Raw genomic sequence first — 26902 nt, forward strand, 5'->3', positions numbered from 1 at the left:
CATTGCCTTAATTACCACTTCCTGTGCTATAGCGGTGGTCCTCTTACCAGTTGTCCCGAGATCCACCTTTCTGAGTTTAGTAAAGGGCTCTATAAAAGTGCTCTTCAGACATAGCAGCAAAACAAATAATGTGTTGAGACAGGAAGAGAAAGCAAGGAAGAAAAAAGAAGAGACCGAAATTAATGGGAGCTTAGCAGGCTTAGGGAACAGTTGACAAAGTTTGGGCTTATTGATGGTGAACGGTAGCGTGGCCGAGTGGTCTTATGCGCTGGATTTAGGCTCCAGTCTCTCTGGAGGCGTGCGTTCGAATCCCACCGCTGCCATCCTTGTTGCTGTTTGTGCAAGTCTTCGGTCTTTTTGGTCAATTCAAACTTTGGTAGCGTTTCCATATTCATACAAGGGAAATAACACCGCTGCCATCTTTAGCACTAAATTGCCTTAACTACCTCGTCCTGTGCTATAGCGGTGGCCCCTCCCACCAGCTGGCCGAGATCCACCTTTCTGAGCTTGTTAAAGAGGTCTACAAATGTGCTCTTCAGACATAGCAGCAAAAACAAATGATGTGTTGACACAGGAAGAAAAAGCATCATGATATAAATGAAGAAAATGAAATGAAAAAGGATAAAAGAAGAGGTTGAAATTAATGGGAGCTTAGCAAGACTAGGTAACAGATGAGAAAGTGTGACTTTGAGGAAGAGGCTGGGTAGCGTTGCAGAGTGGTCTAAGGCACTGGATTTAGGCTCAAGTCATTCTGGAGGATTGGCTTTGTATCACAATGCTGCAATCTTTGATGTTGTCAATGTTTGTGCAAAGCATCAGTGTCGGCATCTCTTTACTCAATCCAATCTTTTGCAGCGTTTCAATATTCTTACAAGGGAAATAAGAAATGTTGTGTGTAGTCGAACCCACGAGTCCAGAACACATTGAATTAGCACTACATTGCCTTAATTACCACTTCCTGTACTATAGCGGTGGTCCTCTTACCAGTTGTCCCGAGATCCACCTTTCTGAGTTTAGTAAAGGGCTCTATAAAAGTGCTCTTCAGACATAGCAGCAAAACAAATAATGTGTTGAGACAGGAAGAGAAACAAGGAAGAAAAAAGAAGAGACCGAAATTAATGGGAGCTTAGCAGGCTTAGGGAACAGTTGACAAAGTTTGGGCATATTGATGGTGAACGGTAGCGTGGCCGAGTGGTCTTGTGCGCTGGATTTAGGCTCCAGTCTCTCTGGAGGCGTGCGTTCGAATCCCACCGCTGCCATCCTTGTTGCTGTTTGTGCAAGTCTTCGGTCTTTTTGGTCAATTCAAACTTTGGTAGCGTTTCCATATTCATACAAGGGAAATAACACCGCTGCCATCTTTAGCACTAAATTGCCTTAACTACCTCGTCCTGTGCTATAGCGGTGGCCCCTCCCACCAGCTGGCCGAGATCCACCTTTCTGAGCTTGTTAAAGAGGTCTACAAATGTGCTCTTCAGACATAGCAGCAAAAACAAATGATGTGTTGACACAGGAAGAAAAAGCAACATGATATAAATGAAGAAAATGAAATGAAAAAGGATAAAAGAAGAGGTTGAAATTAATGGGAGCTTAGCAAGACTAGGTAACAGATGAGAAAGTGTGACTTTGAGGAAGAGGCTGGGTAGCGTTGCAGAGTGGTCTAAGGCACTGGATTTAGGCTCAAGTCATTCTGGAGGATTGGCTTTGTATCACAATGCTGCAATCTTTGATGTTGTCAATGTTTGTGCAAAGCATCAGTGTAGGCATCTCTTTACTCAATCCAATCTTTTGCAGCGTTTCAATATTCTTACAAGGGAAATAAGAAATGTTGTGTGTAGTCGAACCCACGAGTCCAGAACACATTGAATTAGCACTACATTGCCTTAATTACCACTTCCTGTGCTATAGCGGTGGTCCTCTTACCAGTTGTCCCGAGATCCACCTTTCTGAGTTTAGTAAAGGGCTCTATAAAAGTGCTCTTCAGACATAGCAGCAAAACAAATAATGTGTTGAGACAGGAAGAGAAAGCAAGGAAGAAAAAAGAAGAGACCGAAATTATTGGGAGCTTAGCAGGCTTAGGGAACAGTTGACAAAGTCTGGGGTTATTGATGGTGAACAATAGCATGGCCGAGTGGTCTTATGCGCTGGATTTAGGCTCCAGTCTCTCTGGAGGCGTGGGTTCGAATCCCACCGCTGCCATCCTTGTTGCTGTTTGTGCAAGTCTTCGGTCTTTTTGGTCAATTCAAACTTTGGTAGCGTTTCCATATTCATACAAGGGAAATAACACCGCTGCCATCTTTAGCACTAAATTGCCTTAACTACCTCGTCCTGTGCTATAGCGGTGGCCCCTCCCACCAGCTGGCCGAGATCCACCTTTCTGAGCTTGTTAAAGAGGTCTACAAATGTGCTCTTCAGACATAGCAGCAAAAACAAATGATGTGTTGACACAGGAAGAAAAAGCAACATGATATAAATGAAGAAAATGAAATGAAAAAGGATAAAAGAAGCGGTTGAAATTAATGGGAGCTTAGCAAGACTAGGTAACAGATGAGAAAGTGTGACTTTGAGGAAGAGGCTGGGTAGCGTTGCAGAGTGGTCTAAGGCACTGGATTTAGGCTCAAGTCATTCTGGAGGATTGGCTTTGTATCACAATGCTGCAATCTTTGATGTTGTCAATGTTTGTGCAAAGCATCAGTGTAGGCATCTCTTTACTCAATCCAATCTTTTGCAGCGTTTCAATATTCTTACAAGGGAAATAAGAAATGTTGTGTGTAGTCGAACCCACGAGTCCAGAACACATTGAATTAGCACTACATTGCCTTAATTACCACTTCCTGTGCTATAGCGGTGGTCCTCTTACCAGTTGTCCCGAGATCCACCTTTCTGAGTTTAGTAAAGGGCTCTATAAAAGTGCTCTTCAGACATAGCAGCAAAACAAATAATGTGTTGAGACAGGAAGAGAAAGCAAGGAAGAAAAAAGAAGAGACCGAAATTATTGGGAGCTTAGCAGGCTTAGGGAACAGTTGACAAAGTTCGGGGTTATTGATGGTGAACGGTAGTGTGGCCGAGTGGTCTTATGCGCTGGATTTAGGCTCCAGTCTCTCTGGAGGTGTGGGTTTTAATCCCACCGCTGCCATCCGTGTTGCTGTTTGTGCAAGTCTTCGGTCTTTTTGGTCAATTCAAACTTTGGTAGCGTTTCCATATTCATACAAGGGAAATAACACCGCTGCCATCTTTAGCACTAAATTGCCTTAACTACCTCGTCCTGTGCTATAGCGGTGGCCCCTCCCACCAGCTGGCCGAGATCCACCTTTCTGAGCTTGTTAAAGAGGTCTACAAATGTGCTCTTCAGACATAGCAGCAAACACAAATGATGTGTTGACACAGGAAGAAAAAGCAACATGATATAAATGAAGAAAATGAAATGAAAAAGGATAAAAGAAGAGGTTGAAATTAATGGGAGCTTAGCAAGACTAGGTAACAGATGAGAAAGTGTGACTTTGAGGAAGAGGCTGGGTAGCGTTGCAGAGTGGTCTAAGGCACTGGATTTAGGCTCAAGTCATTCTGGAGGATTGGCTTTGTATCACAATGCTGCAATCTTTGATGTTGTCAATGTTTGTGCAAAGCATCAGTGTAGGCATCTCTTTACTCAATCCAATCTTTTGCAGCGTTTCAATATTCTTACAAGGGAAATAAGAAATGTTGTGTGTAGTCGAACCCACGAGTCCAGAACACATTGAATTAGCACTACATTGCCTTAATTACCACTTCCTGTGCTATAGCGGTGGTCCTCTTACCAGTTGTCCCGAGATCCACCTTTCTGAGTTTAGTAAAGGGCTCTATAAAAGTGCTCTTCAGACATAGCAGCAAAACAAATAATGTGTTGAGACAGGAAGAGAAAGCAAGGAAGAAAAAAGAAGAGACCGAAATTATTGGGAGCTTAGCAGGCTTAGGGAACAGTTGACAAAGTTTGGGGTTATTGATGGTGAACGGTAGTGTGGCCGAGTGGTCTTATGCGCTGGATTTAGGCTCCAGTCTCTCTGGAGGTGTGGGTTTGAATCCCACCGCTGCCATCCGTGTTGCTGTTTGTGCAAGTCTTCGGTCTTTTTGGTCAATTCAAACTTTGGTAGCGTTTCCATATTCATACAAGGGAAATAACACCGCTGCCATCTTTAGCACTAAATTGCCTTAACTACCTCGTCCTGTGCTATAGCGGTGGCCCCTCCCACCAGCTGGCCGAGATCCACCTTTCTGAGCTTGTTAAAGAGGTCTACAAATGTGCTCTTCAGACATAGCAGCAAACACAAATGATGTGTTGACACAGGAAGAAAAAGCAACATGATATAAATGAAGAAAATGAAATGAAAAAGGATAAAAGAAGAGGTTGAAATTAATGGTAGCTTAGCAAGACTAGGTAACAGATGAGAAAGTGTGACTTTGAGGAAGAGGCTGGGTAGCGTTGCAGAGTGGTCTAAGGCACTGGATTTAGGCTCAAGTCATTCTGGAGGATTGGCTTTGTATCACAATGCTGCAATCTTTGATGTTGTCAATGTTTGTGCAAAGCATCAGTGTAGGCATCTCTTTACTCAATCCAATCTTTTGCAGCGTTTCAATATTCTTACAAGGGAAATAAGAAATGTTGTGTGTAGTCGAACCCACGAGTCCAGAACACATTGAATTAGCACTACATTGCCTTAATTACCACTTCCTGTGCTATAGCGGTGGTCCTCTTACCAGTTGTCCCGAGATCCACCTTTCTGAGTTTAGTAAAGGGCTCTATAAAAGTGCTCTTCAGACATAGCAGCAAAACAAATAATGTGTTGAGACAGGAAGAGAAAGCAAGGAAGAAAAAAGAAGAGACCGAAATTAATGGGAGCTTAGCAGGCTTAGGGAACCGTTGACAAAGTTTGGGGGTTTTGATGGTGAATGGTAGCGTGGCCGAGTGGTCTAAGGTGCTGGATTTAGGCTCCAGTCTCTCTGGAGGCGTGGGTTCGAATCCCACCGCTGCCATCCTTGTTGCTGTTTGTGCAAGTCTTCGGTCTTTTTGGTCAATTCAAACTTTGGTAGCGTTTCCATATTCATACAAGGGAAATAACACCGCTGCCATCTTTAGCACTAAATTGCCTTAACTACCTCGTCCTGTGCTATAGCGGTGGCCCCTCCCACCAGCTGGCCGAGATCCACCTTTCTGAGCTTGTTAAAGAGGTCTACAAATGTGCTCTTCAGACATAGCAGCAAAAACAAATGATGTGTTGACACAGGAAGAAAAAGCAACATGATATAAATGAAGAAAATGAAATGAAAAAGGATAAAAGAAGAGGTTGAAATTAATGGGAGCTTAGCAAGACTAGGTAACAGATGAGAAAGTGTGACTTTGAGGAAGAGGCTGGGTAGCGTTGCTGAGTGGTCTAAGGCACTGGATTTAGGCTCAAGTCATTCTGGAGGATTGGCTTTGTATCACAATGCTGCAATCTTTGATGTTGTCAATGTTTGTGCAAAGCATCAGTGTAGGCATCTCTTTACTCAATCCAATCTTTTGCAGCGTTTCAATATTCTTACAAGGGAAATAAGAAATGTTGTGTGTAGTCGAACCCACGAGTCCAGAACACATTGAATTAGCACTACATTGCCTTAATTACCACTTCCTGTGCTATAGCGGTGGTCCTCTTACCAGTTGTCCCGAGATCCACCTTTCTGAGTTTAGTAAAGGGCTCTATAAAAGTGCTCTTCAGACATAGCAGCAAAACAAATAATGTGTTGAGACAGGAAGAGAAAGCAAGGAAGAAAAAAGAAGAGACTGAAATTAATGGGAGCTTAGCAGGCTTAGGGAACAGTTGACAAAGTTTGGGGTTATTGACGGTGAACGGTAGCGTGGCCGAGTGGTCTAAGGCGCTGGATTTAGGCTCCAGTCTCTCTGGAGGCGTGGGTTCGAATCCCACCGCTGCCATCCTTGTTGCTGTTTGTGCAAGTCTTCGGTCTTTTTGGTCAATTCAAACTTTGGTAGCGTTTCCATATTCATACAAGGGAAATAACACCGCTGCCATCTTTAGCACTAAATTGCCTTAACTACCTCGTCCTGTGCTATAGCGGTGGCCCCTCCCACCAGCTGGCCGAGATCCACCTTTCTGAGCTTGTTAAAGAGGTCTACAAATGTGCTCTTCAGACATAGCAGCAAAAACAAATGATGTGTTGACACAGGAAGAAAAAGCAACATGATATAAATGAAGAAAATGAAATGAAAAAGGATAAAAGAAGAGGTTGAAATTAATGGGAGCTTAGCAAGACTAGGTAACAGATGAGAAAGTGTGACTTTGAGGAAGAGGCTGGGTAGCGTTGCAGAGTGGTCTAAGGCACTGGATTTAGGCTCAAGTCATTCTGGAGGATTGGCTTTGTATCACAATGCTGCAATCTTTGATGTTGTCAATGTTTGTGCAAAGCATCAGTGTAGGCATCTCTTTACTCAATCCAATCTTTTGCAGCGTTTCAATATTCTTACAAGGGAAATAAGAAATGTTGTGTGTAGTCGAACCCACGAGTCCAGAACACATTGAATTAGCACTACATTGCCTTAATTACCACTTCCTGTGCTATAGCGGTGGTCCTCTTACCAGTTGTCCCGAGATCCACCTTTCTGAGTTTAGTAAAGGGCTCTATAAAAGTGCTCTTCAGACATAGCAGCAAAACAAATAATGTGTTGAGACAGGAAGAGAAAGCAAGGAAGAAAAAAGAAGAGACCGAAATTAATGGGAGCTTAGCAGGCTTAGGGAACAGTTGACAAAGTTTGGGGTTATTGACGGTGAACGGTAGCGTGGCCGAGTGGTCTAAGGCGCTGGATTTAGGCTCCAGTCTCTCTGGAGGCGTGGGTTCGAATCCCATCGCTGCCATCCTTGTTGCTGTTTGTGCAAGTCTTCAGTCTTTTTGGTCAATTCAAACTTTGGTAGCGTTTCCATATTCATACAAGGGAAATAACACCGCTGCCATCTTTAGCACTAAATTGCCTTAACTACCTCGTCCTGTGCTATAGCGGTGGCCCCTCCCACCAGCTGGCCGAGATCCACCTTTCTGAGCTTGTTAAAGAGGTCTACAAATGTGCTCTTCAGACATAGCAGCAAAAACAAATGATGTGTTGACACAGGAAGAAAAAGCAACATGATATAAATGAAGAAAATGAAATGAAAAAGGATAAAAGAAGAGGTTGAAATTAATGGGAGCTTAGCAAGACTAGGTAACAGATGAGAAAGTGTGACTTTGAGGAAGAGGCTGGGTAGCGTTGCAGAGTGGTCTAAGGCACTGGATTTAGGCTCAAGTCATTCAGGAGGATTAGCTTTGTATCACAATGCTGCAATCTTTGATGTTGTAAATTTTTGTGCAAAGCAGCAGTGTAGGCATCTCTTTACTCAATCCAATCTTTTGCAGCGTTTCAATATTCTTACAAGGGAAATAAGAAATGTTGTGTGTAGTCGAACCCATGAGTCCAGAACACATTGAATTAGCACTACATTGCCTTAATTACCACTTCCTGTGCTATAGCGGTGGTCCTCCTACCAGTTGTCCCGAGATCCACCTTTCTGAGTTTAGTAAAGGGCTCTATAAAAGTGCTCTTCAGACATAGCAGCAAAACAAATAATGTGTTGAGACAGGAAGAGAAAGCAAGGAAGAAAAAAGAAGAGACCGAAATTAATGGGAGCTTAGCAGGCTTAGGGAACCGTTGACAAAGTTTGGGGTTTTTGATGGTGAAAGGTAGCGTGGCCGAGTGGTCTAAGGCGCTGGATTTAGGCTCCAGTCTCTCTGGAGGCGTGGGTTCGAATCCCACCGCTGCAATTCTTGTGGCTGTTTGTGCAAGTCTTCGGTCTTTTTGGTCAATTCAAACTTTGGTAGCGTTTCCATATTCATACAAAGGAAATACAAGGGAAATAACACCGCTGCCATCTTTAGCACTAAATTGCCTTAACTACCTCGTCCTGTGCTATAGCTGTGGCCCCTCCCACCAGCTGGCCGAGATCCACCTTTCTGAGCTTGTTAAAGAGGTCTACAAATGTGCTCTTCAGACATAGCAGCAAAAACAAATGATGTGTTGACACAGGAAGAAAAAGCAACATGATATAAATGAAGAAAATGAAATGAAAAAGGATAAAAGAAGAGGTTGAAATTAATGGGAGCTTAGCAAGCCTAGGTAACAGATGAGAAAGTGTGACTTTGAGGAAGAGGCTGGGTAGCGTTGCAGAGTGGTCTAAGGCACTGGATTTAGGCTCAAGTCATTCAGGAGGATTAGCTTTGTATCACAATGCTGCAATCTTTGATGTTGTAAATTTTTGTGCAAAGCAGCAGTGTAGGCATCTCTTTACTCAATCCAATCTTTTGCAGCGTTTCAATATTCTTACAAGGGAAATAAGAAATGTTGTGTGTAGTCGAACCCATGAGTCCAGAACACATTGAATTAGCACTACATTGCCTTAATTACCACTTCCTGTGCTATAGCGGTGGTCCTCCTACCAGTTGTCCCGAGATCCACCTTTCTGAGTTTAGTAAAGGGCTCTATAAAAGTGCTCTTCAGACATAGCAGCAAAACAAATAATGTGTTGAGACAGGAAGAGAAAGCAAGGAAGAAAAAAGAAGAGACCGAAATTAATGGGAGCTTAGCAGGCTTAGGGAACCGTTGACAAAGTTTGGGGTTTTTGATGGTGAAAGGTAGCGTGGCCGAGTGGTCTAAGGCGCTGGATTTAGGCTCCAGTCTCTCTGGAGGCGTGGGTTCGAATCCCACCGCTGCAATTCTTGTGGCTGTTTGTGCAAGTCTTCGGTCTTTTTGGTCAATTCAAACTTTGGTAGCGTTTCCATATTCATACAAAGGAAATACAAGGGAAATAACACCGCTGCCATCTTTAGCACTAAATTGCCTTAACTACCTCGTCCTGTGCTATAGCTGTGGCCCCTCCCACCAGCTGGCCGAGATCCACCTTTCTGAGCTTGTTAAAGAGGTCTACAAATGTGCTCTTCAGACATAGCAGCAAAAACAAATGATGTGTTGACACAGGAAGAAAAAGCAACATGATATAAATGAAGAAAATGAAATGAAAAAGGATAAAAGAAGAGGTTGAAATTAATGGGAGCTTAGCAAGCCTAGGTAACAGATGAGAAAGTGTGACTTTGAGGAAGAGGCTGGGTAGCGTTGCAGAGTGGTCTAAGGCACTGGATTTAGGCTCAAGTCATTCAGGAGGATTAGCTTTGTATCACAATGCTGCAATCTTTGATGTTGTAAATTTTTGTGCAAAGCAGCAGTGTAGGCATCTCTTTACTCAATCCAATCTTTTGCAGCGTTTCAATATTCTTACAAGGGAAATAAGAAATGTTGTGTGTAGTCGAACCCATGAGTCCAGAACACATTGAATTAGCACTACATTGCCTTAATTACCACTTCCTGTGCTATAGCGGTGGTCCTCCTACCAGTTGTCCCGAGATCCACCTTTCTGAGTTTAGTAAAGGGCTCTATAAAAGTGCTCTTCAGACATAGCAGCAAAACAAATAATGTGTTGAGACAGGAAGAGAAAGCAAGGAAGAAAAAAGAAGAGACCGAAATTAATGGGAGCTTAGCAGGCTTAGGGAACCGTTGACAAAGTTTGGGGTTTTTGATGGTGAAAGGTAGCGTGGCCGAGTGGTCTAAGGCGCTGGATTTAGGCTCCAGTCTCTCTGGAGGCGTGGGTTCGAATCCCACCGCTGCAATTCTTGTGGCTGTTTGTGCAAGTCTTCGGTCTTTTTGGTCAATTCAAACTTTGGTAGCGTTTCCATATTCATACAAAGGAAATACAAGGGAAATAACACCGCTGCCATCTTTAGCACTAAATTGCCTTAACTACCTCGTCCTGTGCTATAGCTGTGGCCCCTCCCACCAGCTGGCCGAGATCCACCTTTCTGAGCTTGTTAAAGAGGTCTACAAATGTGCTCTTCAGACATAGCAGCAAAAACAAATGATGTGTTGACACAGGAAGAAAAAGCAACATGATATAAATGAAGAAAATGAAATGAAAAAGGATAAAAGAAGAGGTTGAAATTAATGGGAGCTTAGCAAGCCTAGGTAACAGATGAGAAAGTGTGACTTTGAGGAAGAGGCTGGGTAGCGTTGCAGAGTGGTCTAAGGCACTGGATTTAGGCTCAAGTCATTCAGGAGGATTAGCTTTGTATCACAATGCTGCAATCTTTGATGTTGTAAATTTTTGTGCAAAGCAGCAGTGTAGGCATCTCTTTACTCAATCCAATCTTTTGCAGCGTTTCAATATTCTTACAAGGGAAATAAGAAATGTTGTGTGTAGTCGAACCCATGAGTCCAGAACACATTGAATTAGCACTACATTGCCTTAATTACCACTTCCTGTGCTATAGCGGTGGTCCTCCTACCAGTTGTCCCGAGATCCACCTTTCTGAGTTTAGTAAAGGGCTCTATAAAAGTGCTCTTCAGACATAGCAGCAAAACAAATAATGTGTTGAGACAGGAAGAGAAAGCAAGGAAGAAAAAAGAAGAGACCGAAATTAATGGGAGCTTAGCAGGCTTAGGGAACCGTTGACAAAGTTTGGGGCTTTTGATGGTGAACGGTAGCGTGGCCGAGTGGTCTAAGGCGCTGGATTTAGGCTCCAGTCTCTCTGGAGGCGTGGGTTCGAATCCCACCGCTGCCATCCTTGTTGCTGTTTGTGCAAGTCTTCGGTCTTTTTGGTCAATTCAAACTTTGGTAGCGTTTCCATATTCATACAAAGGAAATACAAGGGAAATAACACCGCTGCCATCTTTAGCACTAAATTGCCTTAACTACCTCGTCCTGTGCTATAGCTGTGGCCCCTCCCACCAGCTGGCCGAGATCCACCTTTCTGAGCTTGTTAAAGAGGTCTACAAATGTGCTCTTCAGACATAGCAGCAAAAACAAATGATGTGTTGACACAGGAAGAAAAAGCAACATGATATAAATGAAGAAAATGAAATGAAAAAGGATAAAAGAAGAGGTTGAAATTAATGGGAGCTTAGCAAGCCTAGGTAACAGATGAGAAAGTGTGACTTTGAGGAAGAGGCTGGGTAGCGTTGCAGAGTGGTCTAAGGCACTGGATTTAGGCTCAAGTCATTCAGGAGGATTAGCTTTGTATCACAATGCTGCAATCTTTGATGTTGTAAATTTTTGTGCAAAGCAGCAGTGTAGGCATCTCTTTACTCAATCCAATCTTTTGCAGCGTTTCAATATTCTTACAAGGGAAATAAGAAATGTTGTGTGTAGTCGAACCCATGAGTCCAGAACACATTGAATTAGCACTACATTGCCTTAATTACCACTTCCTGTGCTATAGCGGTGGTCCTCCTACCAGTTGTCCCGAGATCCACCTTTCTGAGTTTAGTAAAGGGCTCTATAAAAGTGCTCTTCAGACATAGCAGCAAAACAAATAATGTGTTGAGACAGGAAGAGAAAGCAAGGAAGAAAAAAGAAGAGACCGAAATTAATGGGAGCTTAGCAGGCTTAGGGAACCGTTGACAAAGTTTGGGGTTTTTGATGGTGAAAGGTAGCGTGGCCGAGTGGTCTAAGGCGCTGGATTTAGGCTCCAGTCTCTCTGGAGGCGTGGGTTCGAATCCCACCGCTGCAATTCTTGTGGCTGTTTGTGCAAGTCTTCGGTCTTTTTGGTCAATTCAAACTTTGGTAGCGTTTCCATATTCATACAAAGGAAATACAAGGGAAATAACACCGCTGCCATCTTTAGCACTAAATTGCCTTAACTACCTCGTCCTGTGCTATAGCTGTGGCCCCTCCCACCAGCTGGCCGAGATCCACCTTTCTGAGCTTGTTAAAGAGGTCTACAAATGTGCTCTTCAGACATAGCAGCAAAAACAAATGATGTGTTGACACAGGAAGAAAAAGCAACATGATATAAATGAAGAAAATGAAATGAAAAAGGATAAAAGAAGAGGTTGAAATTAATGGGAGCTTAGCAAGCCTAGGTAACAGATGAGAAAGTGTGACTTTGAGGAAGAGGCTGGGTAGCGTTGCAGAGTGGTCTAAGGCACTGGATTTAGGCTCAAGTCATTCAGGAGGATTAGCTTTGTATCACAATGCTGCAATCTTTGATGTTGTAAATTTTTGTGCAAAGCAGCAGTGTAGGCATCTCTTTACTCAATCCAATCTTTTGCAGCGTTTCAATATTCTTACAAGGGAAATAAGAAATGTTGTGTGTAGTCGAACCCATGAGTCCAGAACACATTGAATTAGCACTACATTGCCTTAATTACCACTTCCTGTGCTATAGCGGTGGTCCTCCTACCAGTTGTCCCGAGATCCACCTTTCTGAGTTTAGTAAAGGGCTCTATAAAAGTGCTCTTCAGACATAGCAGCAAAACAAATAATGTGTTGAGACAGGAAGAGAAAGCAAGGAAGAAAAAAGAAGAGACCGAAATTAATGGGAGCTTAGCAGGCTTAGGGAACCGTTGACAAAGTTTGGGGCTTTTGATGGTGAACGGTAGCGTGGCCGAGTGGTCTAAGGCGCTGGATTTAGGCTCCAGTCTCTCTGGAGGCGTGGGTTCGAATCCCACCGCTGCCATCCTTGTTGCTGTTTGTGCAAGTCTTCGGTCTTTTTGGTCAATTCAAACTTTGGTAGCGTTTCCATATTCATACAAAGGAAATACAAGGGAAATAACACCGCTGCCATCTTTAGCACTAAATTGCCTTAACTACCTCGTCCTGTGCTATAGCTGTGGCCCCTCCCACCAGCTGGCCGAGATCCACCTTTCTGAGCTTGTTAAAGAGGTCTACAAATGTGCTCTTCAGACATAGCAGCAAAAACAAATGATGTGTTGACACAGGAAGAAAAAGCAACATGATATAAATGAAGAAAATGAAATGAAAAAGGATAAAAGAAGAGGTTGAAATTAATGGGAGCTTAGCAAGCCTAGGTAACAGATGAGAAAGTGTGACTTTGAGGAAGAGGCTGGGTAGCGTTGCAGAGTGGTCTAAGGCACTGGATTTAGGCTCAAGTCATTCAGGAGGATTAGCTTTGTATCACAATGCTGCAATCTTTGATGTTGTAAATTTTTGTGCAAAGCAGCAGTGTAGGCATCTCTTTACTCAATCCAATCTTTTGCAGCGTTTCAATATTCTTACAAGGGAAATAAGAAATGTTGTGTGTAGTCGAACCCATGAGTCCAGAACACATTGAATTAGCACTACATTGCCTTAATTACCACTTCCTGTGCTATAGCGGTGGTCCTCCTACCAGTTGTCCCGAGATCCACCTTTCTGAGTTTAGTAAAGGGCTCTATAAAAGTGCTCTTCAGACATAGCAGCAAAACAAATAATGTGTTGAGACAGGAAGAGAAAGCAAGGAAGAAAAAAGAAGAGACCGAAATTAATGGGAGCTTAGCAGGCTTAGGGAACCGTTGACAAAGTTTGGGGTTTTTGATGGTGAAAGGTAGCGTGGCCGAGTGGTCTAAGGCGCTGGATTTAGGCTCCAGTCTCTCTGGAGGCGTGGGTTCGAATCCCACCGCTGCAATTCTTGTGGCTGTTTGTGCAAGTCTTCGGTCTTTTTGGTCAATTCAAACTTTGGTAGCGTTTCCATATTCATACAAAGGAAATACAAGGGAAATAACACCGCTGCCATCTTTAGCACTAAATTGCCTTAACTACCTCGTCCTGTGCTATAGCTGTGGCCCCTCCCACCAGCTGGCCGAGATCCACCTTTCTGAGCTTGTTAAAGAGGTCTACAAATGTGCTCTTCAGACATAGCAGCAAAAACAAATGATGTGTTGACACAGGAAGAAAAAGCAACATGATATAAATGAAGAAAATGAAATGAAAAAGGATAAAAGAAGAGGTTGAAATTAATGGGAGCTTAGCAAGCCTAGGTAACAGATGAGAAAGTGTGACTTTGAGGAAGAGGCTGGGTAGCGTTGCAGAGTGGTCTAAGGCACTGGATTTAGGCTCAAGTCATTCAGGAGGATTAGCTTTGTATCACAATGCTGCAATCTTTGATGTTGTAAATTTTTGTGCAAAGCAGCAGTGTAGGCATCTCTTTACTCAATCCAATCTTTTGCAGCGTTTCAATATTCTTACAAGGGAAATAAGAAATGTTGTGTGTAGTCGAACCCATGAGTCCAGAACACATTGAATTAGCACTACATTGCCTTAATTACCACTTCCTGTGCTATAGCGGTGGTCCTCCTACCAGTTGTCCCGAGATCCACCTTTCTGAGTTTAGTAAAGGGCTCTATAAAAGTGCTCTTCAGACATAGCAGCAAAACAAATAATGTGTTGAGACAGGAAGAGAAAGCAAGGAAGAAAAAAGAAGAGACCGAAATTAATGGGAGCTTAGCAGGCTTAGGGAACCGTTGACAAAGTTTGGGGCTTTTGATGGTGAACGGTAGCGTGGCCGAGTGGTCTAAGGCGCTGGATTTAGGCTCCAGTCTCTCTGGAGGCGTGGGTTCGAATCCCACCGCTGCCATCCTTGTTGCTGTTTGTGCAAGTCTTCGGTCTTTTTGGTCAATTCAAACTTTGGTAGCGTTTCCATATTCATACAAAGGAAATACAAGGGAAATAACACCGCTGCCATCTTTAGCACTAAATTGCCTTAACTACCTCGTCCTGTGCTATAGCTGTGGCCCCTCCCACCAGCTGGCCGAGATCCACCTTTCTGAGCTTGTTAAAGAGGTCTACAAATGTGCTCTTCAGACATAGCAGCAAAAACAAATGATGTGTTGACACAGGAAGAAAAAGCAACATGATATAAATGAAGAAAATGAAATGAAAAAGGATAAAAGAAGAGGTTGAAATTAATGGGAGCTTAGCAAGCCTAGGTAACAGATGAGAAAGTGTGACTTTGAGGAAGAGGCTGGGTAGCGTTGCAGAGTGGTCTAAGGCACTGGATTTAGGCTCAAGTCATTCAGGAGGATTAGCTTTGTTTCACAATGCTGCAATCTTTGATGTTGTAAATTTTTGTGCAAAGCATCAGTGTAGGCATCTCTTTACTCAATCCAATCTTTTGCAGCGTTTCAATATTCTTACAAGGGAAATAAGAAATGTTGTGTGTAGTCGAACCCATGAGTCCAGAACACATTGAATTAGCACTACATTGCCTTAATTACCACTTCCTGTGCTATAGCGGTGGTCCTCCTACTAGTTGTCCCGAGATCCACCTTTCTGAGTTTAGTAAAGGGCTCTATAAAAGTGCTCTTCAGACATAGCAGCAAAACAAATAATGTGTTGAGACAGGAAGAGAAAGCAAGGAAGAAAAAAGAAGAGACCGAAATTAATGGGAGCTTAGCAGGCTTAGGGAACCGTTGACAAAGTTTGGGGTTTTTGATGGTGAAAGGTAGCGTGGCCGAGTGGTCTAAGGCGCTGGATTTAGGCTCCAGTCTCTCTGGAGGCGTGGGTTCGAATCCCACCGCTGCAATTCTTGTGGCTGTTTGTGCAAGTCTTCGGTCTTTTTGGTCAATTCAAACTTTGGTAGCGTTTCCATATTCATACAAAGGAAATACAAGGGAAATAACACCGCTGCCATCTTTAGCACTAAATTGCCTTAACTACCTCGTCCTGTGCTATAGCTGTGGCCCCTCCCACCAGCTGGCCGAGATCCACCTTTCTGAGCTTGTTAAAGAGGTCTACAAATGTGCTCTTCAGACATAGCAGCAAAAACAAATGATGTGTTGACACAGGAAGAAAAAGCAACATGATATAAATGAAGAAAATGAAATGAAAAAGGATAAAAGAAGAGGTTGAAATTAATGGGAGCTTAGCAAGCCTAGGTAACAGATGAGAAAGTGTGACTTTGAGGAAGAGGCTGGGTAGCGTTGCAGAGTGGTCTAAGGCACTGGATTTAGGCTCAAGTCATTCAGGAGGATTAGCTTTGTATCACAATGCTGCAATCTTTGATGTTGTAAATTTTTGTGCAAAGCAGCAGTGTAGGCATCTCTTTACTCAATCCAATCTTTTGCAGCGTTTCAATATTCTTACAAGGGAAATAAGAAATGTTGTGTGTAGTCGAACCCATGAGTCCAGAACACATTGAATTAGCACTACATTGCCTTAATTACCACTTCCTGTGCTATAGCGGTGGTCCTCCTACCAGTTGTCCCGAGATCCACCTTTCTGAGTTTAGTAAAGGGCTCTATAAAAGTGCTCTTCAGACATAGCAGCAAAACAAATAATGTGTTGAGACAGGAAGAGAAAGCAAGGAAGAAAAAAGAAGAGACCGAAATTAATGGGAGCTTAGCAGGCTTAGGGAACCGTTGACAAAGTTTGGGGTTTTTGATGGTGAAAGGTAGCGTGGCCGAGTGGTCTAAGGCGCTGGATTTAGGCTCCAGTCTCTCTGGAGGCGTGGGTTCGAATCCCACCGCTGCAATTCTTGTGGCTGTTTGTGCAAGTCTTCGGTCTTTTTGGTCAATTCAAACTTTGGTAGCGTTTCCATATTCATACAAAGGAAATACAAGGGAAATAACACCGCTGCCATCTTTAGCACTAAATTGCCTTAACTACCTCGTCCTGTGCTATAGCTGTGGCCCCTCCCACCAGCTGGCCGAGATCCACCTTTCTGAGCTTGTTAAAGAGGTCTACAAATGTGCTCTTCAGACATAGCAGCAAAAACAAATGATGTGTTGACACAGGAAGAAAAAGCAACATGATATAAATGAAGAAAATGAAATGAAAAAGGATAAAAGAAGAGGTTGAAATTAATGGGAGCTTAGCAAGCCTAGGTAACAGATGAGAAAGTGTGACTTTGAGGAAGAGGCTGGGTAGCGTTGCAGAGTGGTCTAAGGCACTGGATTTAGGCTCAAGTCATTCAGGAGGATTAGCTTTGTATCACAATGCTGCAATCTTTGATGTTGTAAATTTTTGTGCAAAGCAGCAGTGTAGGCATCTCTTTACTCAATCCAATCTTTTGCAGCGTTTCAATATTCTTACAAGGGAAATAAGAAATGTTGTGTGTAGTCGAACCCATGAGTCCAGAACACATTGAATTAGCACTACATTGCCTTAATTACCACTTCCTGTGCTATAGCGGTGGTCCTCCTACCAGTTGTCCCGAGATCCACCTTTCTGAGTTTAGTAAAGGGCCAATATTCTTACAAGGGAAATAAGAAATGTTGTGTGTAGTCGAACCCATGAGTCCAGAACACATTGAATTAGCACTACATTGCCTTAATTACCACTTCCTGTGCTATAGCGGTGGTCCTCCTACCAGTTGTCCCGAGATCCACCTTTCTGAGTTTAGTAAAGGGCTCTATAAAAGTGCTCTTCAGACATAGCAGCAAAACAAATAATGTGTTGAGACAGGAAGAGAAAGCAAGGAAGAAAAAAGAAGAGACCGAAATTAATGGGAGCTTAGCAGGCTTAGGGAACCGTTGACAAAGTTTGGGGTTTTTGATGGTGAAAGGTAGCGTGGCCGAGTGGTCTAAGGCGCTGGATTTAGGCTCCAGTCTCTCTGGAGCCGTGGGTTCGAATCCCACCGCTGCAATTCTTGTAGCTGTTTGTGCAAGTCTTTTTGGTCAATTCAAACTTTGGTAGCGTTTCCATATTCATACAAAGGAAATACAAGGGAAATAACACCGCTGCCATCTTTAGCACTAAATTGCCTTAACTACCTCGTCCTGTGCTATAGCTGTGGCCCCTCCCACCAGCTGGCCGAGATCCACCTTTCTGAGCTTGTTAAAGAGGTCTACAAATGTGCTCTTCAGACATAGCAGCAAAAACAAATGATGTGTTGACACAGGAAGAAAAAGCAACATGATATAAATGAAGAAAATGAAATGAAAAAGGATAAAAGAAGAGGTTGAAATTAATGGGAGCTTAGCAAGCCTAGGTAACAGATGAGAAAGTGTGACTTTGAGGAAGAGGCTGGGTAGCGTTGCAGAGTGGTCTAAGGCACTGGATTTAGGCTCAAGTCATTCAGGAGGATTAGCTTTGTATCACAATGCTGCAATCTTTGATGTTGTAAATTTTTGTGCAAAGCAGCAGTGTAGGCATCTCTTTACTCAATCCAATCTTTTGCAGCGTTTCAATATTCTTACAAGGGAAATAAGAAATGTTGTGTGTAGTCGAACCCATGAGTCCAGAACACATTGAATTAGCACTACATTGCCTTAATTACCACTTCCTGTGCTATAGCGGTGGTCCTCCTACCAGTTGTCCCGAGATCCACCTTTCTGAGTTTAGTAAAGGGCTCTATAAAAGTGCTCTTCAGACATAGCAGCAAAACAAATAATGTGTTGAGACAGGAAGAGAAAGCAAGGAAGAAAAAAGAAGAGACCGAAATTAATGGGAGCTTAGCAGGCTTAGGGAACCGTTGACAAAGTTTGGGGTTTTTGATGGTGAAAGGTAGCGTGGCCGAGTGGTCTAAGGCGCTGGATTTAGGCTCCAGTCTCTCTGGAGGCGTGGGTTCGAATCCCACCGCTGCAATTCTTGTGGCTGTTTGTGCAAGTCTTCGGTCTTTTTGGTCAATTCAAACTTTGGTAGCGTTTCCATATTCATACAAAGGAAATACAAGGGAAATAACACCGCTGCCATCTTTAGCACTAAATTGCCTTAACTACCTCGTCCTGTGCTATAGCGGTGGCCCCTCCCACCAGCTGGCCGAGATCCACCTTTCTGAGCTTGTTAAAGAGGTCTACAAATGTGCTCTTCAGACATAGCAGCAAAAACAAATGATGTGTTGACACAGGAAGAAAAAGCAACATGATATAAATGAAGAAAATGAAATGAAAAAGGATAAAAGAGGAGGTTGAAATTAATGGGAGCTTAGCAAGCCTAGGTAACAGATGAGAAAGTGTGACTTTGAGGAAGAGGCCGGGTAGCGTTGCAGAGTGGTCTAAGGCACTGGATTTAGGCTCAAGTCATTCAGGAGGATTGGCTTTGTATCACAATGCTGCAATCTTTGATGTTGTCAATGTTTGTGCAAAGCATCAGTGTAGGCATCTCTTTACTCAATCCAATCTTTTGCAGCGTTTCAATATTCTTTCAAGGGAAATAAGAAATGTTGTGTGTAGTCGAACCCACGAGTCCAGAACACATTGAATTAGCACTACATTGCCTTAATTACCACTTCCTGTGCTATAGCGGTGGTCCTCCTACCAGTTGTCCCGAGATCCACCTTTCTGAGTTTAGTAAAGGGCTCTATAAAAGTGCTCTTCAGACATAGCAGCAAAACAAATAATGTGTTGAGACAGGAAGAGAAAGCAAGGAAGAAAAAAGAAGAGACCGAAATTAATGGGAGCTTAGCAGGCTTAGGGAACCGTTGACAAAGTTTGGGGCTTTTGATGGTGAACGGTAGCGTGGCCGAGTGGTCTAAGGCGCAGGATTTAGGCTCCAGTCTCTCTGGAGGTGTGGGATCGAATCCCACCGCTGCCATCCTTGTGGCTGTTTGTGCAAGTCTTCGGTCTTTTTGGTCAATTCAAACTTTGGTAGCGTTTCCATATTCATACAAAGGAAATACAAGGGAAATAACACCGCTGCCATCTTTAGCACTAAATTGCCTTAACTACCTCGTCCTGTGCTATAGCGGTGGCCCCTCCCACCAGCTGGCCGAGATCCACCTTTCTGAGCTTGTAAAGTGCTCTACAAATGTGCTCTTCAGACATAGCAGCAAAAACAAATGATGTGTTGACACAGGAAGAAAAAGCAATATGATATAAATGAAGAAAATGAAATGAAAAAGGATAAAAGAGGAGGTTGAAATTAATGGGAGCTTAGCAAGCCTAGGTAACAGATGAGAAAGTGTGACTTTGAGGAAGAGGCCGGGTAGCGTTGCAGAGTGGTCTAAGGCACTGGATTTAGGCTCAAGTCATTCAGGAGGATTAGCTTTGTATCACAATGCTGCAATCTTTGATGTTGTAAATTTTTGTGCAAAGCAGCAGTGTAGGCATCTCTTTACTCAATCCAATCTTTTGCAGCGTTTCAATATTCTTACAAGGGAAATAAGAAATGTTGTGTGTAGTCGAACCCATGAGTCCAGAACACATTGAATTAGCACTACATTGCCTTAATTACCACTTCCTGTGCTATAGCGGTGGTCCTCCTACCAGTTGTCTCGAGATCCACCTTTCTGAGTTTAGTAAAGGGCTCTATAAAAGTGCTCTTCAGACATAGCAGCAAAACAAATAATGTGTTGAGACAGGAAGAGAAAGCAAGGAAGAAAAAAAAAGAGACCGAAATTAATGGGACCATAGCAGGCTTTGGTAACAGTTAACAAAGTTTGATGCTTTTCATGGTGAAAGGTAGCGTGGCCGAGTGGTCTAAGGCGCTGGATTTAGGCTCCAGTCTCTCTGGAGGCATGGGTTCGAATCCCACTGCTGCAATTCTTGTGGCTGTTTGTGCAAGTCTTCTGTCTTTTTGGTCAATTCAAACTTTGGTAGCGTTTCCATATTCATACAAAGGAAATACAAGGGAAATAACACCGCTGCCATCTTTAGCACTAAATTGCCTTAACTACCTCGTCCTGTGCTATAGCTGTGGCCCCTCCCACCAGCTGGCCGAGATCCACCTTTCTGAGCTTGTTAAAGAGGTCTACAAATGTGCTCTTCAGACATAGCAGCAAAAACAAATGATGTGTTGACACAGGAAGAAAAAGCAACATGATATAAATGAAGAAAATGAAATGAAAAAGGATAAAAGAAGAGGTTGAAATTAATGGGAGCTTAGCAAGCCTAGGTAACAGATGAGAAAGTGTGAATTTGAGGAAGAGGCCGGGTACCGTTGCAGAGTGGTCTAAGGCACTGGATTTAGGCTCAAGTCATTCAGGAGGATTGGCTTTGTATCACAATGCTGCAATCTTTGATGTTGTCAATGTTTGTGCAAAGCATCAGTGTAGGCATCTCTTTACTCAATCCAATCTTTTGCAGCGTTTCAATATTCTTACAAGGGAAATAAGAAATGTTGTGTGTAGTCGAACCCACGAGTCCAGAACACATTGCATTAGCACTACATTGCCTTAATTACCACTTCCTGTGCTATAGCGGTGGTCCTCCTACCAGTTGTCCCGAGATCAGCCTTTCTGAGTTTAGTAAAGGGCTCTATAAAAGTGCTCTTCAGACATAGCAGCAAAACAAATAATGTGTTGAGACAGGAAGAGAAAGCAAGGAAGAAAAAAGAAGAGACCGAAATTAATGGGAGCTTAGAAGGCTTAGGGAACCGTTGACAAAGTTTGGGTTTTTTGATGGTGAACGGTAGCGTGGCCGAGTGGTCTAAGGCGCTGGATTTAGGCTCCAGTCTCTCTGGAGGCGTGGGTTCGAATCCCACCGCTGCCATCCTTGTTGCTGTTTGTGCAAGTCTTCGGTCTTTTTGGTCAATTCAAACTTTGGTAGCGTTTCCATATTCATACAAAGGAAATACAAGGGAAATAACACCGCTGCCATCTTTAGCACTAAATTGCCTTAACTACCTCGTCCTGTGCTATAGCTGTGGCCCCTCCCACCAGCTGGCCGAGATCCACCTTTCTGAGCTTGTTAAAGAGGTCTACAAATGTGCTCTTCAGACATAGCAGCAAAAACAAATGATGTGTTGACACAGGAAGAAAAAGCAACATGATATAAATGAAGAAAATGAAATGAAAAAGGATAAAAGAGGAGGTTGAAATTAATGGGAGCTTAGCAAGCCTAGGTAACAGATGAGAAAGTGTGACTTTGAGGAAGAGGCCGGGTAGCGTTGCAGAGTGGTCTAAGGCACTGGATTTAGGCTCAAGTCATTCAGGAGGATTGGCTTTGTATCACAATGATGCAATCTTTGATGTTGTCAATGTTTGTGCAAAGAATCAGTGTAGGCATCTCTTTACTCAATCCAATCTTTTGCAGCGTTTCAATATTCTTACAAGGGAAATAAGAAATGTTGTGTGTAGTCGAACCCACGAGTCCAGAACACATTGAATTAGCACTACATTGCCTTAATTACCACTTCCTGTGCTATAGCGGTGGTCCTCCTACCAGTTGTCCCGAGATCCACCTTTCTGAGTTTAGTAAAGGGCTCTATAAAAGTGCTCTTCAGACATAGCAGCAAAACAAATAATGTGTTGAGACAGGAAGAGAAAGCAAGGAAGAAAAAAGAAGAGACCGAAATTAATGGGAGCTTAGCAGGCTTAGGGAACCGTTGACAAAGCTTGGGTTTTTTGATGGTGAACGGTAGCGTGGCCGAGTGGTCTAAGGCGCTGGATTTAGGCTCCAGTCTCTCTGGAGGCGTGGGTTCGAATCACACCGCTTCCATCCTTGTTGCTGTTTGTGCAAGTCTTCTGTCTTTTTGGTCAATTCAAACTTTGGTAGCGTTTCCATATTCATACAAAGGAAATACAAGGGAAATAACACCGCTGCCATCTTTAGCACTAAATTGCCTTAACTACCTCGTCCTGTGCTATAGCTGTGGCCCCTCCCACCAGCTGGCCGAGATTCACCTTTCTGAGCTTGTTAAAGAGGTCTACAAATGTGCTCTTCAGACATAGCAGCAAAAACAAATGATGTGTTGACACAGGAAGAAAAAGCAACATGATATAAATGAAGAAAATGAAATGAAAAAGGATAAAAGAAGAGGTTGAAATTAATGGGAGCTTAGCAAGCCTAGGTAACAGATGAGAAAGTGTGAATTTGAGGAAGAGGCCGGGTACCGTTGCAGAGTGGTCTAAGGCACTGGATTTAGGCTCAAGTCATTCAGGAGGATTGGCTTTGTATCACAATGCTGCAATCTTTGATGTTGTCAATGTTTGTGCAAAGCATCAGTGTAGGCATCTCTTTACTCAATCCAATCTTTTGCAGCGTTTCAATATTCTTACAAGGGAAATAAGAAATGTTGTGTGTAGTCGAACCCACGAGTCCAGAACACATTGAATTAGCACTACATTGCCTTAATTACCACTTCCTGTGCTATAGCAGTGGTCCTCCTACCAGTTGTCCCGAGATCCACCTTTCTGAGTTTAGTAAAGGGCTCTATAAAAGGGCTCTTCAGACATAGCAGCAAAACAAATAATGTGTTGAGACAGGAAGAGAAAGCAAGGAAGAAAAAAGAAGAGACCGAAATTAATGGGAGCTTAGCAGGCTTAGGGAACCGTTGACAAAGTTTGGGTATTTTGATGGTGAACGGTAGCGTGGCCGAGTGGTCCAAGGCGCTGGATTTAGGCTCCAGTCTCTCTGGAGGCGTGGGTTCGAATCCCACCGCTGCCATCCTTGTTGCTGTTTGTGCAAGTCTTCGGTCTTTTTGGTCAATTCAAACTTTGGTAGCGTTTCCATATTTATACAAAGGTAATACAAGGGAAATAACACCGCTGCCATCTTTAGCACTAAATTGCCTTAACTACCTCGTCCTGTGCTATAGCTGTGGCCCCTCCCACCAGCTGGCCGAGATCCACCTTTCTGAGCTTGTTAAAGAGGTCTACAAATGTGCTCTTCAGACATAGCAGCAAAAACAAATGATGTGTTGACACAGGAAGAAAAAGCAACATGATATAAATGAAGAAAATGAAATGAAAAAGGATAAAAGAAGAGGTTGAAATTAATGGGAGCTTAGCAAGCCTAGGTAACAGATGAGAAAGTGTGAATTTGAGGAAGAGGCCGGGTACCGTTGCAGAGTGGTCTAAGGCACTGGATTTAGGCTCAAGTCATTCAGGAGGATTGGCTTTGTATCACAATGCTGCAATCTTTGATGTTGTCAATGTTTGTGCAAAGCATCAGTGTAGGCATCTCTTTACTCAATCCAATCTTTTGCAGCGTTTCAATATTCTTACAAGGGAAATAAGAAATGTTGTGTGTAGTCGAACCCACGAGTCCAGAACACATTGAATTAGCACTACATTGCCTTAATTACCACTTCCTGTGCTATAGCGGTGGTCCTCCTACCAGTTGTCCCGAGATCCACCTTTCTGAGTTTAGTAAAGGGCTCTATAAAAGTGCTCTTCAGACATAGCAGCAAAACAAATAATGTGTTGAGACAGGAAGAGAAAGCAAGGAAGAAAAAAGAAGAGACCGAAATTAATGGGAGCTTAGCAGGCTTAGGGAACCGTTGACAAAGTTTGGGTTTTTTGATGGTGAACGGTAGCGTGGCCGAGTGGTCTAAGGCGCTGGATTTAGGCTCCAGTCTCTCTGGAGGCGTGGGTTCGAATCCCACCGCTGCCATCCTTGTTGCTGTTTGTGCAAGTCTTCGGTCTTTTTGGTCAATTCAAACTTTGGTAGCGTTTCCATATTTATACAAAGGAAATACAAGGGAAATAACACCGCTGCCATCTTTAGCACTAAATTGCCTTAACTACCTCGTCCTGTGCTATAGCTGTGGCCCCTCCCACCAGCTGGCCGAGATCCACCTTTCTGAGCTTGTTAAAGAGGTCTACAAATGTGCTCTTCAGACATAGCAGCAAAAACAAATGATGTGTTGACACAGGAAGAAAAAGCAACATGATATAAATGAAGAAAATGAAATGAAAAAGGATAAAAGAAGAGGTTGAAATTAATGGGAGCTTAGCAAGCCTAGGTAACAGATGAGAAAGTGTGAATTTGAGGAAGAGGCCGGGTACCGTTGCAGAGTGGTCTAAGGCACTGGATTTAGGCTCAAGTCATTCAGGAGGATTGGCTTTGTATCACAATGCTGCAATCTTTGATGTTGTCAATGTTTGTGCAAAGCATCAGTGTAGGCATCTCTTTACTCAATCCAATCTTTTGCAGCGTTTCAATATTCTTACAAGGGAAATAAGAAATGTTGTGTGTAGTCGAACCCACGAGTCCAGAACACATTGAATTAGCACTACATTGCCTTAATTACCACTTCCTGTGCTATAGCGGTGGTCCTCCTACCAGTTGTCCCGAGATCCACCTTTCTGAGTTTAGTAAAGGGCTCTATAAAAGTGCTCTTCAGACATAGCAGCAAAACAAATAATGTGTTGAGACAGGAAGAGAAAGCAAGGAAGAAAAAAGAAGAGACCGAAATTAATGGGAGCTTAGCAGGCTTAGGGAACCGTTGACAAAGTTTGGGTTTTTTGATGGTGAACGGTAGCGTGGCCGAGTGGTCTAAGGCGCTGGATTTAGGCTCCAGTCTCTCTGGAGGCGTGGGTTCGAATCCCACCGCTGCCATCCTTGTTGCTGTTTGTGCAAGTCTTCGGTCTTTTTGGTCAATTCAAACTTTGGTAGCGTTTCCATATTTATACAAAGGAAATACAAGGGAAATAACACCGCTGCCATCTTTAGCACTAAATTGCCTTAACTACCTCGTCCTGTGCTATAGCTGTGGCCCCTCCCACCAGCTGGCCGAGATCCACCTTTCTGAGCTTGTTAAAGAGGTCTACAAATGTGCTCTTCAGACATAGCAGCAAAAACAAATGATGTGTTGACACAGGAAGAAAAAGCAACATGATATAAATGAAGAAAATGAAATGAAAAAGGATAAAAGAAGAGGTTGAAATTAATGGGAGCTTAGCAAGCCTAGGTAACAGATGAGAAAGTGTGAATTTGAGGAAGAGGCCGGGTACCGTTGCAGAGTGGTCTAAGGCACTGGATTTAGGCTCAAGTCATTCAGGAGGATTGGCTTTGTATCACAATGCTGCAATCTTTGATGTTGTCAATGTTTGTGCAAAGCATCAGTGTAGGCATCTCTTTACTCAATCCAATCTTTTGCAGCGTTTCAATATTCTTACAAGGGAAATAAGAAATGTTGTGTGTAGTCGAACCCACGAGTCCAGAACACATTGAATTAGCACTACATTGCCTTAATTACCACTTCCTGTGCTATAGCGGTGGTCCTCCTACCAGTTGTCCCGAGATCCACCTTTCTGAGTTTAGTAAAGGGCTCTATAAAAGTGCTCTTCAGACATAGCAGCAAAACAAATAATGTGTTGAGACAGGAAGAGAAAGCAAGGAAGAAAAAAGAAGAGACCGAAATTAATGGGAGCTTAGCAGGCTTAGGGAACCGTTGACAAAGTTTGGGTTTTTTGATGGTGAACGGTAGCGTGGCCGAGTGGTCTAAGGCGCTGGATTTAGGCTCCAGTCTCTCTGGAGGCGTGGGTTCGAATCCCACCGCTGCCATCCTTGTTGCTGTTTGTGCAAGTCTTCGGTCTTTTTGGTCAATTCAAACTTTGGTAGCGTTTCCATATTTATACAAAGGAAATACAAGGGAAATAACACCGCTGCCATCTTTAGCACTAAATTGCCTTAACTACCTCGTCCTGTGCTATAGCGGTGGCCCCTCCCACCAGCTGGCCGAGATCCACCTTTCTGAGCTTGTTAAAGAGGTCTACAAATGTGCTCTTCAGACATAGCAGCAAAAACAAATGATGTGTTGACACAGGAAGAAAAAGCAACATGATATAAATGAAGAAAATGAAATGAAAAAGGATAAAAGAAGAGGTTGAAATTAATGGGAGCTTAGCAAGCCTAGGTAACAGATGAGAAAGTGTGAATTTGAGGAAGAGGCCGGGTACCGTTGCAGAGTGGTCTAAGGCACTGGATTTAGGCTCAAGTCATTCAGGAGGATTGGCTTTGTATCACAATGCTGCAATCTTTGATGTTGTCAATGTTTGTGCAAAGCATCAGTGTAGGCATCTCTTTACTCAATCCAATCTTTTGCAGCGTTTCAATATTCTTACAAGGGAAATAAGAAATGTTGTGTGTAGTCGAACCCACGAGTCCAGAACACATTGAATTAGCACTACATTGCCTTAATTACCACTTCCTGTGCTATAGCGGTGGTCCTCCTACCAGTTGTCCCGAGATCCACCTTTCTGAGCTTGTTAAAGAGGTCTACAAATGTGCTCATCAGACATAGCAGCAAAAACAAATGATGTGTTGACACAGGAAGAAAAAGCAATATGATATAAATGAAGAAAATGAAATGAAATAGAAAAAAAGAAGAGGTTGAAATTAATGGGAGCTTAGCAAGACTAGGTAACACATGAGAAAGTGTGACTTTGAGGAAGAGGCTGGGTAGCGTTGCAGAGTGGT

At 43.1% G+C, this 26902-nt stretch overlaps 25 non-coding genes across 25 annotated transcripts; all 25 read left to right on the plus strand.

Moving 5' to 3' along the window:
• Positions 1-241: 241 nt before the first annotated feature.
• On the plus strand, positions 242-323 carry trnal-uag (transfer RNA leucine (anticodon UAG)). The gene has a single exon. It is a non-coding gene; the product is annotated as a tRNA-Leu (tRNA).
• Positions 324-3988: 3665 nt separating this feature from the next.
• On the plus strand, positions 3989-4070 carry trnal-uag (transfer RNA leucine (anticodon UAG)). Its single transcript has one exon. It is a non-coding gene; the product is annotated as a tRNA-Leu (tRNA).
• Positions 4071-4925: 855 nt separating this feature from the next.
• On the plus strand, positions 4926-5007 carry trnal-uag (transfer RNA leucine (anticodon UAG)). The gene has a single exon. It is a non-coding gene; the product is annotated as a tRNA-Leu (tRNA).
• Positions 5008-5862: 855 nt separating this feature from the next.
• trnal-uag (transfer RNA leucine (anticodon UAG)) lies at positions 5863-5944 on the plus strand. The gene has a single exon. It is a non-coding gene; the product is annotated as a tRNA-Leu (tRNA).
• An 855-nt stretch (positions 5945-6799) lies between these two features.
• On the plus strand, positions 6800-6881 carry trnal-uag (transfer RNA leucine (anticodon UAG)). Its single transcript has one exon. It is a non-coding gene; the product is annotated as a tRNA-Leu (tRNA).
• Positions 6882-7736: 855 nt separating this feature from the next.
• trnal-uag (transfer RNA leucine (anticodon UAG)) lies at positions 7737-7818 on the plus strand. The gene has a single exon. It is a non-coding gene; the product is annotated as a tRNA-Leu (tRNA).
• An 866-nt stretch (positions 7819-8684) lies between these two features.
• On the plus strand, positions 8685-8766 carry trnal-uag (transfer RNA leucine (anticodon UAG)). The gene has a single exon. It is a non-coding gene; the product is annotated as a tRNA-Leu (tRNA).
• An 866-nt stretch (positions 8767-9632) lies between these two features.
• On the plus strand, positions 9633-9714 carry trnal-uag (transfer RNA leucine (anticodon UAG)). The gene has a single exon. It is a non-coding gene; the product is annotated as a tRNA-Leu (tRNA).
• Positions 9715-10580: 866 nt separating this feature from the next.
• On the plus strand, positions 10581-10662 carry trnal-uag (transfer RNA leucine (anticodon UAG)). Its single transcript has one exon. It is a non-coding gene; the product is annotated as a tRNA-Leu (tRNA).
• Positions 10663-11528: 866 nt separating this feature from the next.
• trnal-uag (transfer RNA leucine (anticodon UAG)) lies at positions 11529-11610 on the plus strand. The gene has a single exon. It is a non-coding gene; the product is annotated as a tRNA-Leu (tRNA).
• Positions 11611-12476: 866 nt separating this feature from the next.
• Positions 12477-12558, plus strand: trnal-uag (transfer RNA leucine (anticodon UAG)). Its single transcript has one exon. It is a non-coding gene; the product is annotated as a tRNA-Leu (tRNA).
• An 866-nt stretch (positions 12559-13424) lies between these two features.
• On the plus strand, positions 13425-13506 carry trnal-uag (transfer RNA leucine (anticodon UAG)). Its single transcript has one exon. It is a non-coding gene; the product is annotated as a tRNA-Leu (tRNA).
• Positions 13507-14372: 866 nt separating this feature from the next.
• trnal-uag (transfer RNA leucine (anticodon UAG)) lies at positions 14373-14454 on the plus strand. Its single transcript has one exon. It is a non-coding gene; the product is annotated as a tRNA-Leu (tRNA).
• An 866-nt stretch (positions 14455-15320) lies between these two features.
• Positions 15321-15402, plus strand: trnal-uag (transfer RNA leucine (anticodon UAG)). The gene has a single exon. It is a non-coding gene; the product is annotated as a tRNA-Leu (tRNA).
• An 866-nt stretch (positions 15403-16268) lies between these two features.
• Positions 16269-16350, plus strand: trnal-uag (transfer RNA leucine (anticodon UAG)). Its single transcript has one exon. It is a non-coding gene; the product is annotated as a tRNA-Leu (tRNA).
• A 1031-nt stretch (positions 16351-17381) lies between these two features.
• On the plus strand, positions 17382-17463 carry trnal-uag (transfer RNA leucine (anticodon UAG)). The gene has a single exon. It is a non-coding gene; the product is annotated as a tRNA-Leu (tRNA).
• An 859-nt stretch (positions 17464-18322) lies between these two features.
• trnal-uag (transfer RNA leucine (anticodon UAG)) lies at positions 18323-18404 on the plus strand. The gene has a single exon. It is a non-coding gene; the product is annotated as a tRNA-Leu (tRNA).
• An 866-nt stretch (positions 18405-19270) lies between these two features.
• Positions 19271-19352, plus strand: trnal-uag (transfer RNA leucine (anticodon UAG)). The gene has a single exon. It is a non-coding gene; the product is annotated as a tRNA-Leu (tRNA).
• An 865-nt stretch (positions 19353-20217) lies between these two features.
• Positions 20218-20299, plus strand: trnal-uag (transfer RNA leucine (anticodon UAG)). Its single transcript has one exon. It is a non-coding gene; the product is annotated as a tRNA-Leu (tRNA).
• An 866-nt stretch (positions 20300-21165) lies between these two features.
• trnal-uag (transfer RNA leucine (anticodon UAG)) lies at positions 21166-21247 on the plus strand. The gene has a single exon. It is a non-coding gene; the product is annotated as a tRNA-Leu (tRNA).
• Positions 21248-22113: 866 nt separating this feature from the next.
• Positions 22114-22195, plus strand: trnal-uag (transfer RNA leucine (anticodon UAG)). Its single transcript has one exon. It is a non-coding gene; the product is annotated as a tRNA-Leu (tRNA).
• An 866-nt stretch (positions 22196-23061) lies between these two features.
• trnal-uag (transfer RNA leucine (anticodon UAG)) lies at positions 23062-23143 on the plus strand. The gene has a single exon. It is a non-coding gene; the product is annotated as a tRNA-Leu (tRNA).
• An 866-nt stretch (positions 23144-24009) lies between these two features.
• On the plus strand, positions 24010-24091 carry trnal-uag (transfer RNA leucine (anticodon UAG)). The gene has a single exon. It is a non-coding gene; the product is annotated as a tRNA-Leu (tRNA).
• An 866-nt stretch (positions 24092-24957) lies between these two features.
• trnal-uag (transfer RNA leucine (anticodon UAG)) lies at positions 24958-25039 on the plus strand. The gene has a single exon. It is a non-coding gene; the product is annotated as a tRNA-Leu (tRNA).
• Positions 25040-25905: 866 nt separating this feature from the next.
• trnal-uag (transfer RNA leucine (anticodon UAG)) lies at positions 25906-25987 on the plus strand. Its single transcript has one exon. It is a non-coding gene; the product is annotated as a tRNA-Leu (tRNA).
• Positions 25988-26902: the final 915 nt, after the last annotated feature.

This window comes from Salvelinus alpinus, chromosome 26 (genome assembly GCF_045679555.1).
Source record: "Salvelinus alpinus chromosome 26, SLU_Salpinus.1, whole genome shotgun sequence".
In the NCBI taxonomy this organism is placed as follows: Eukaryota; Metazoa; Chordata; class Actinopteri; order Salmoniformes; family Salmonidae; genus Salvelinus; species Salvelinus alpinus.